This window comes from Macrobrachium rosenbergii, chromosome 24 (assembly GCF_040412425.1).
Source record: "Macrobrachium rosenbergii isolate ZJJX-2024 chromosome 24, ASM4041242v1, whole genome shotgun sequence".
Taxonomy (NCBI): Eukaryota; Metazoa; Arthropoda; class Malacostraca; order Decapoda; family Palaemonidae; genus Macrobrachium; species Macrobrachium rosenbergii.
In genome coordinates this window covers 4,124,144-4,135,070 of record NC_089764.1, presented here as the reverse complement: position 1 = coordinate 4,135,070, position 10,927 = coordinate 4,124,144, and positions in this window count along the sequence as shown.

The following is a 10,927-nucleotide window of genomic DNA, read 5'->3' as shown; positions in this document are numbered from 1 at the left end:
TTATGTGGCACATAATAGAATTCAGTATGATCTGAATTCAAATATGATCAAAATTAGGAAAAACTTTACAGAACATGCACTGTGAGTGCCAGCTTTTAATGAATTCTAAAAAAGTCAGATTTTATCTGCCACTTTAACATGCTAGGCATCTACTTAAAATCGGAGAGTAAATAATGAAAAGTTGCCTGTTGATAGACAAGTTTACAGCGAACCTGAAAGACTTTTGCAAGTATGTTGGTTTTTTGTACAATTGAAAGATATATATGCTCTTTTCTAGAAAAAAAAATCTGCAGTCAAAAATAACTCTTAAGATTTTAAGAAGTGAGTAAATTATTATTAATACAGTACTATAAATTAAACACCTGATCCATTTATTCAGTGCTAAATCATATGTCGTCCGTGCATAACGTTAGGCATAAAGAGTCAAAAACAGTGATATCAGGTATATCAAAGATCACACCACTGTAGACAAAATAGTACCCATCAATAACTTATCTTTACAATCAATTATTTAAAGAGTCAGTAATAATCCCGAGGAATGATCCTCTAACTCCTATGTTTATAATGTTTTAAACATGGCCATCATCATTAACAGGGTGAAAAACATTATTCAAGTCCAGACCAATCACATGAACTTTATCATCAGAGTACTGGGATTTCTATGTCACTGCAAATTGAATATAAGACCACCAAAGCACCCAGAACCCTTGAGCTAAATTGTAAATTAAGGGCTTATGAACTATGAGTTATGGTATTATACACACACAACCTCTCCAATTCATATATACATATACTATATATATATATATATATATATATATATATATATATATATATATATATATATATATATATATATATATATATATATATATATATATATATATTTATGTGTATGTGTTTGTGTTGAGGTAAATGTTCCATTGCAACAGCAGCACTAACAGTGGTAGTAACAGCTGTAACAGAGTAGAACAGGAGGTAATGAAACTGTCGCCGTAGCTGTAATTTCATCAGTAACAGAGTGCCTATATATTACCATTTGATTTTACTGAACCCTTTCATATTGCTTCAGAGACAGACGTTGTCACTCAGCTCATGAGCTTTGATTGATTGGCTTTCATAACCGACTGGCAACGGTTACTTGGAGAGAGAGAGAGAGAGAGAGAGAGAGAGAGAGAGAGAGAGAGAGAGAGAGAGAGAAGAGAGACAGAGAGAAATTATTTCTATCATTAATGCACGCTTCAGTATCTCTTCTAGTATTACTTGCAGAGGATATAAATTTAGCTTGGAGATAACAGGTACTTTTATAAAATATGGTTGGTTGTTCTGTGAGTTAGTTTCGAAAGGGAAATTTAGTCGTAATATATGTATATATATAACTAATACACACACACACACACACACACACACACACACACACACACACACACACACACACACACACACACACATATATATATATATATATATATATATATATATATATATATATATATATATATATATATATATATATATATATATATATATATATATATATATATATATATATATATATATATATATATATATATATATATATATATATATATATATATATATATATATATATATAAAAGTACTAACGATTAAAACTGATTAAAACGTTAGTCACTAAAAATCTATAAAGGCTGTTCAAAATTACATACACAAGAGCACACTTAAATACATACACACAAAGCTTAAAATTACGTTACACACGGACACATATGGTTACACAAGAGCACATTAAAAATAGCAAAATCATTGTCTAATTTTAAGAAAATTCTTTTTTTTTTCTTTCTAATAACAGAGAAACAAAGACAGTAATATACTTATAAAAAAAAAAAGGCAGAAGACGCTCACCTTACAATGCAAACGATAGAACCACACTAACAGTAAAAGAAAAATATATCCAGAAAAAGCAAAAAAAAAGATCAGAGGTACAAATAGTAATGACCTATGGCAAAAACAATGGAATTGAGGTAGTTTGCACATACACACACACACACACACATATATATATATATATATATATATATATATATATATATATATATATATATATATATATATATATATATATATATATATATATATATATATATATATATATATATATATATATATATATATATATATATACTCACTATTTTAGTTCTTTGTGACTACTCTACTTGTCCCAACTTGTCCTTAACCTTTAATAATTTAGGTGCCTCTATAAGGAATATGAGGTAAATTTTAACAACTAAACCATTCCTTGTAGTTCTACTACTACTACTACTACTACTACTACTACTACTACTACTACTAATAATAATAATAATAATAATAATAATAATAATAATAATAATAATAATAATAATAATAATAATAATAATAATAATAATAATAATAATTCTACTAGCTTATGAAAACGTATGCCAGATATACTCAGTGCTCTCAGTACCATTGCCTGTTTCCCAAATATTATACAGACAGATACAATTTTCTTGCAGATGTAGATTGAACTGCCGAGGCTTCGCAATATAGTTAGAGAATGTCATGTAATTATTAAAAAAAGTTATTAACCTTTCCGTATTATTTATCCAATTGTAGAGTTTATTCATAAAGGCCCATGTCACTTTTGAAGTAACCAATTTGACATAGAAACCAGAAGCTATAATTATGAAATTGATCAGGAAACAGTAACTGAGAATGCAGCGGGAACAAAGAAAGTTTTTGCAAAAATGTCGATAACCTGCTGAAAGTTACTTTATGAATTGTGATGACAGTTTCTTTGTGTAGCAATCGCCTGAAACATATTATGAATTGAATGTCTGCTCGGCGTTAAAGGCCGTGATTGTTGTGACGCTAAGTAATTCAATATTAAATCAATCAATCGATCAGTCTATTTATGCATGTTGATCTTGCCATAAAAACTTAAATTTAATTTTCGAAGTATGACTAATTACTTCGCTGTAGTTAGAAACTAACAGCTACCAATAACAACGTAACATAGTTTTGGATGCATAGCTTTTGACACATGGGTTTCAGTTGCAACACTGTTGTAATCGACCTTGAAAGTAACTAATATATTGCTACTGAAAAATAAAGAGGGGCAGTATCCGCTAAGATATTTAATCCATGAAAATGAACAGATAATCATTTCCTCGTGACTTTTGAGAATATTTAAAAATTATTATTCTTTTTTTTTATTTATCGGTTCATATGTTGTGATAAAGGATGAATAGTGCGTATAATAAAAAATCTTCAACTTTGTGGTGAAATCGAAGCCTGTGAGATTCCATCTTGTACTGAAATCTTCATGCGTAATTGTTTTAAACCAATGCTGTATTATTACATGGATGCAAAACTTATGATTATTTTTGACAGATTAAAAGAAAGTAAGGGGGAAAGACTTCAGAGGAATTGTCCATGAAGAACATAAGGAGTATTCAAGAGAAAATAACCTTGGAAATAAAAGCGCATACATAACAGTTATTGAGAAAGAATGGAGATTCATGACTGTTTTGATTTTTTTATATTGAATGACTGGCAGCTAATTCTTATAAAAATGTATTTTTATATGCGATAGAAACAACACGGGTACCTCTATAAAATGACGTTTTTACAAAATAAACTTTTAATGCGTGACAAACCATTTTACGTAATTTTGGTAGGAAATTATAATTCTTTCCGGTAAGGATTATGCGTACGTTGATGCTGGAACCACGCAGCTGAAATTTATAAATTCCGTGTTTTCCATTGATCATTATTTGAACTAAGATTTCCATTAACTATCTGACAATTAACAAAGGAATGAGTCAAAGGAATTCTTCCTAGTTTTTATAGAGCTCACACGCACAAAGATATGCTCTGTGGTGCAAAAAATAAAATGCATTAGAAGGCAGCTCTTTCCATTTAACTCAAAAACAACTGGGAAAGATTGAAAGAAAAAATTATCAAAATGTTTTGTGTCTGAAGATTTTATGAAAGATCTCTAATGTAGTGACACTAAGCGTAAGCCTTATTTTGCAGTTTTACCGAACGGAAAGTTTACAACAAAGAAGAATCATCGTCATTTTGATATTTTTAAAATAAATTTTTCATATTTACGAACCTATCAAAACTTCATTCATTCTTCTAATACATAAACTGACTTTGCAGCAAAACAATCAAGAACTCTATACTACAGTAAAATCAATATTTTTGACGGAAGCTACTGGGTGAGTTCAGGACATGAAGGGAATGTAACCTGCTTCTCATCTTATAGCAGACGTTACAGAAATAATATCCTTCTTTTGCAGACGTCCCAGAAACAGTATCCTTCTTCCCAGCCGGGATTTTTTTTTTTTTTTAGCTTAATTGGGAGTGAAGTTGGCGGCGTGTGATGAGGTGAGTCGGGGTCGGTCCGTAATGTTGAAAACGTGAGATTTTTAAGGCAGATATTTGCATAGCACCATTTCCTTAATTGGAGTATTTCTCATAGTCTTCTACGTTGCAAGAAAGACACCTTCATTAATTACACAAATTATTATTCTTGAACCTAATGAGATAAGGTTCGTGAATGCTTATTAAAAATTCTATAAATATGACGTTAAATAATGATGTACTTTGTTATACAATAAGTCTTCGTGATTTAAGGCAAGCCAAAAGTACTGGGGATCAGCAAAAGAAAAAGAAAGCCAGGCTCCCAAATCTCCTACACTGAAGAATTAGAATCTATAAATCACATGATCAACAAGAGCACGAGGAGGAGAAACTTGTAATTTTCTTGCGTGGTGTACTAAAAGAATATTTGGAAGAGGTTCAATCGTCGTACCTTGATGGGAGAATATTGATTTAAATAATTTTTAATGCTCTACTCACAAAAAAGTGAAGGTTTTGCATAATACTGCTTTCTATGTATTTATTAAAAGTGGGCATTTGTATGAATGGCAAATCAAACTTCTAGAGGGAAACGCCTCAAAGGATTTGACGGGGTTTTAGTTGACAATTTAAATAAAAGCATTTTTCATTTCTACAAAACAGTGGAAAGAAAAAGAAATAATAAAGAGAAATCTGATGGGAATATTGATATCGACAATAAGCGAGAGAATATAGATTTTGAATATTGATGAAGATCATGTTGGTACTCAACACCACGAAAATGAACACGTTCTGCTTAAAGTTATAATCATGAAAAAAATTTGTCTTAGAAGAAGAATTTTAGAGAAGAATGGCGAAGAAAACTAAATAGCAAATGGAAGAATCAGGTAAGAATGGCATAGTACAAGGAGTTAAACTGGGTTAAGACCATGTCTAACAAAAAAGAATCTTTGTTTGAAAGGATTATTGAAGACGATAAAATTTCACCTCAGTACTGTGGCTTAATTTTCCATACATATAAACCGAGATCTGCAGATAAAAATGGTAAAGCAACAGAAGTAGATGGAATTCCTGCAAAGATGTGGAAGAGCCTGGGAGAAGAAGGAATAGACATGCTGTGGGACCTAGCAAAGAAAATATACAGTCAGTAAAAGATACCAAAAGAATGGAGAGAAAGCTTTATTGTTCCTATCTATAAAGAGAAGGGTGGCATCCAGATTTGTGCAAACTACAGAGGAATAAAGTTAATGTATCACACCATGAAAATCTGGGAAAGAATAATGGATCAAAGAATTAGAAAAGAAATATCTGTAGGTGAAAAACAGTTTGGTTTCATGCCAGGAAGAGGAACGACAGATGCAGTGTTTGCCCTCCGACAGATGATGGAAAAACAATTGGAAAAGCAGAAAGGACTGCAGATTAGTATTCATAGATCTGGAAAAGGCATACGATAGAGTACCATGCCAAGAGGTTTGGAGGTGCATGCAAACAAAGAGAACACTGGAGTAGTATGTGAGGTTGTTCCAAGATATGTATGAAGGAGCTAAAACACAGGTTAGAAGCAGTGTTGGGTTAACAGCATGGATACCAATACGAATTGCTGTACAGCAGGGATCTGCTTTAAGTCCATATCTTTGACCTGATAATGGATGCGCTATCTCAAGGAATAAGAGATCAGTCCCCCTGATGCCTGTTGTTTGCTGATGACATCGTGTTATGCTGCACCAACAGAGGGTAGTGGAGTCAAAACTAGAGCAATGGAGGAAGGTACTGGAAGACAGAGATTTAAAGATCAGTAGGAAGGAGACTGAATACCTAAGTTTTAATGAGATCAAGACTCTGAGATTAGTTTTGAAGGGACAAGGTTGAACCAAGTAGAAACATTTAAGTATCTTGGCCCAATAGTGGCTGATGATGGAAATTTGGATGTAGAAATAACACACAGAGTGCAGGCTGGATGGAAATATTGGAGGAAGATGTCAGATGTCTCGTGCGACCACAGAATCTAGATATAAAGGTTAAAGGAAGAGTGTATAAGACAGTAGTAAGACCAGCTTTGATGTATGGAGCAGAACCATGGCTGGTAAAGAGAGTGCAAGAGAAGAAACTGGATGCGGTGGAGATGAAAATGTTCAGGTGGATGTGTGGAGTAACAAAAATGGACAGGATCAAAAAATGAAAGAATAAGAGGAGCTACTAAAGTCGTAGAACTATCAAAGAAGGGCCAGGAAAGAAGACTGCAGTGGTATGGCCATATGATGAGAAGGGATGAGACATATGTAGGGAGGAGAGTGATGCAGATGGAGTTGCCTGGTGGGTGAGCAAGAGGAAAACCAAAGCGAAGGTGGATGGATGTAGTTAGTGAAGATGTGAGAGACAAACAATTGTCAGAGGACAATGTGTTTGACCGAGCCAGGTGGAGGAAAGCTGTCAGAAACATCAACCCCACATAGAAGTGGGAAAAGATGCAGAGAAAGAAAAAGTATACCTAAGTTTTACCAGACCATTGAGCTGATTCACAGCTCTCCTAGGGCTGGCCCAAAGGATTAGACTTGTTATTTAATGTGGCTAAGAACCAATTGGTTACTTAGCAACGGGACCTACAGCTTATTGTGGAATCCGAACCACATTATAGCGAAGATAAACAGAGATTTGCAAAAGTGGAAGGACTTAGAATGTGATGGACGTATTAGAGGAGTTGTTATCTGGTAGGATTGTTTAACCAAATGGCTGACTGTAGTGAGTAATGTACAGGATAAAAAGTTCTCAAAATGACAAATGACACTGGTGACTGAAATAAATGAATTTGCATATGATGAAGCCATATAGAGGATATGCATACGTCGGACGGTGCTTTAAAGACTTTTGAGTTGGGAGATAGGTAAGTAAAGGAGTGTGAGTACATAATTAAGAAAAATACTAAAATCTACACTCTAAGAGGAACAGTCTATTCCACATGGAATTTTGGAAATATTTCTAAATGTGCAACAGGGAGACATACAGTTCTCGTATATATATATATATATATATATATTATATATATATATATGTATATATATATATATATATATATATATATATATATATATATATATATATATATATATATATATATATATATATATATATATATATATATATATATATATATATATATATATATATATATATATATATATATATATATATATATATATATATATATATATATATATATACATATATATATATATGTAAAATGTGTGATGGAGTGCTGACAGAACCTGAAATCTTTTCCTGATTTCTTTATTTATATATTCATCATGTTCCATATTTTCGATTTATATATATATATATATATATATATATATATATATATATATATATATATATATATATATATATATATATATATATATATATATATATATATATATGCCTGACAGAAACCAAATCTTTGCCTGATTTCAGGATTTGGCCAACCAAAAATGGCGCGGACCAATCTGCCAAAGTCGGAAGATAAAAATCAAGAGCAGATTTTGGTGCATCTGTATAATTTCATATTTGATACAATCTCTTTACTTTATCAATCTTAATCATAACTTGTTACAACAAGGTGAGCTTTTATGACATTTTGAATTGTACAAAAATTTCAATATTTCTACATTTGCAGCAATTTGTTGTGCACTTAGTAATGCAATTACGTTGAGTGTACCCTTGGCTACCGGTCCGAGATTGGGAAGATTTTTCTTCTGTGCCCACGGATTCCAGCGTAAGCAATTTCTCGTGCAGAATGGAAAACTAACTTCTGGAATACAGCTACTTGAGAACTCCATGTTATATTCCTAGCTTGTAGAAAGCACCCTCGACATTCATGAAAACTGCAAGAATGCTTCTTGGATCACTGCAACCTATCTGGTATATGGATGAGTACACTATCTCCAACTTTCACTGGTGGGAATTTTGCATCTGAATTCTTAAGCATCTTCGTGCCTTGAGCTTGCAAACTAACATGAGCTACTGACCTCTTCTTCCTGATTTTTTTATTATTGTGACATAGTCTGCAAGCAATTTTCCCTCCGCACCCTTCATCTGCTTCGTCACTTATTCCATAAATTGCATGGACGTCTTTGCCGCAGGATCCACAACAATGGGCTGAAGTACACTCTTTTTAACACACCACACAGAATCTTTTCGCACTGTTATTGTCAGGCAACTGGTCCGGACTTTCTGATGGTTCCACCGCCACGGCAGTGGCTTCATTGTTGGGGGTAATCCCTGCATTTATGGCATTCACCATTTCTTGTTCGACATTCTCAAGGTCTTCGTCTGTGACTAAGTTATTGACGACCCCTCTGAGAAGAGGCATGCTTAGAGCACCTATAGTGGTGAAGATATCAAGTAGCTTGTAAGCAACTTCTGCTCTTTTGCTTTTCAGTGGTCGCAATAACATAAACTTGATCAAATGATCCTGGTAACTGAGTATAAACTTGTACTCACTGTCAGGGTTACTTTGCAAGTCTATCAGATCTACCTGTCATCTAGAGTTAAATTCTTTAAATATCAAAGTTTTTTAAACTAGAGATTTCTTGGGATTAGACTATTTGGTCTGACATGTTTGCATAAGTGGAGATATAATGTAATGACTTCTTTGGTGACATTTTTGTACTCAGTTTGTAGTTCCTTTTCCATCTGTGTGCGACCTCCATGTCCAATTTTCAAGTAAGTATCATGCAGCATGTTGAACAATTCTTCTGTATGCACATAGTACAAAATAACGCTGTTGTCTCCTGTTACTGGCACAATAAGTTTTTCTTCCCCATCAACTTCAATAACGCCATCTTTTCTTAGCCAACTCATGGGACACCCTACAGAAAAACAGTAAGAATAATTGAAATTGACATACCATTACATGGGATAGGGCTAAAGCCACAATAAATTGTGTTTGGTTGCTAATTTACCTCATCTAAAGAAAAATGTGTCGTAGCCAACAGTCCTTTATTAACATCAGCATAATTACTGCATGCTCCTTCCAGCAACAGGGAGTTTTAAGAGATCGTTATCATTATGATATTGTATAGGTGTGCTTTTTTTTATTTTCTGAAGCTATTTTGTTGGCCAGTTTTCTATGGATTTTGTTCCAGACATATGTAAGACAATAACATTAAAAACTGCAAAAACGCCTATAAGTTATGATACCGTACAGCTATCTCCCAGCCATTGGGCACCATGAACCAACAGGGTAGGCCAACAGTACAGTAGAGCAGCAAAGTACTACTGCACTCAGACCAGTAGATGGCCTCTCTAACCCAAGTGGAGCTACAGTACTATGCCATTCTACTCTACTTTAGCCCAAGAGTTTGGCCATTTCTTGGCTTGGCGCTGGTGCATGGCAGCGACTCTCGAGCAATCTCTCCTACAAATTATTACTCTAATAAGGTTACATTCAAAACGTTAGCCCAGATACTGTAGGCCAGGCAGTAGGCGCTATTATAAAGAATAGCTGTTTCAAGCCAATAACAGATGGGACACAGTTATTTGGTTAATCCAATCATCCATACAGGGCAGAACTTTTGACCGTAACTGTAGAATACGCCTACTATACAAATACAAGGAATCACTACAATATTCACAATGAAACCACTGTGTCAGAATAAGAACAAGTCACAGAGGCAGGACCTTCTCCAAAAAGCAGCAGACAAATGGATATCCTTCCTTGCCACCACGCACACACCATCACACCGGAAGCGAAAGATATGCCACCTACTGGACAGTTTTGCATCAGCACATTAAATTTTGGCAGGGATTTCCTACCAAATTGCGAAATGGCCGCCAAAGAAGCATATAGTGTTAATTTCAAGTAATCTGACCTTGCCCACACCTCTTGGCCATTTCCCAAATTGGCCAGATGATTCCCAATTTGGTCAATTTGGCCATAACACACACACACACACACACACACACACACACACACACACACACACATATATATATATATATATATATATATATATATATATATATATATATATATATATATATATATATATATATATATATATATATATATATATATATATATATATATATATATATATATATATATATATATATATATATAAATTTCTGACTCATCAGGATCGAACCCAGGTCTTTCAATTGAAAGGCAAGGGTGCTGTCCACTAGGCCACACAAGTCATAAAGGAAGTTGGAACTTGAGAGCAATTGCATCCAAGGAAATACCTGGTCAAGTTAACTGCTTGCATACCAGTGTGTTTTCCCAACTTTCTGACTCATCAATGACCCAACTGACAGCTTTTCATTCAAATTATCCATTCTGAGTAAATATAGAAAATATCAACACATCATTGAATAGAAATTTCGATCACATCAGGCAAATTCCAGTCTTCTTCAATCAAAGGCATGGCCAAGGCCCACCAGCCAGACAAGCTCATAAAAGAAGTTGGGCCATTGCTGAGTCGGGAAGTTGGAAAAACACTCTGGTATGCAAGCAAAGTTACCTTCTTCAGGTATTTCTTGGGTGCAGTTGCCCAGTTCCAAACTTCTTTATGACTTGTAT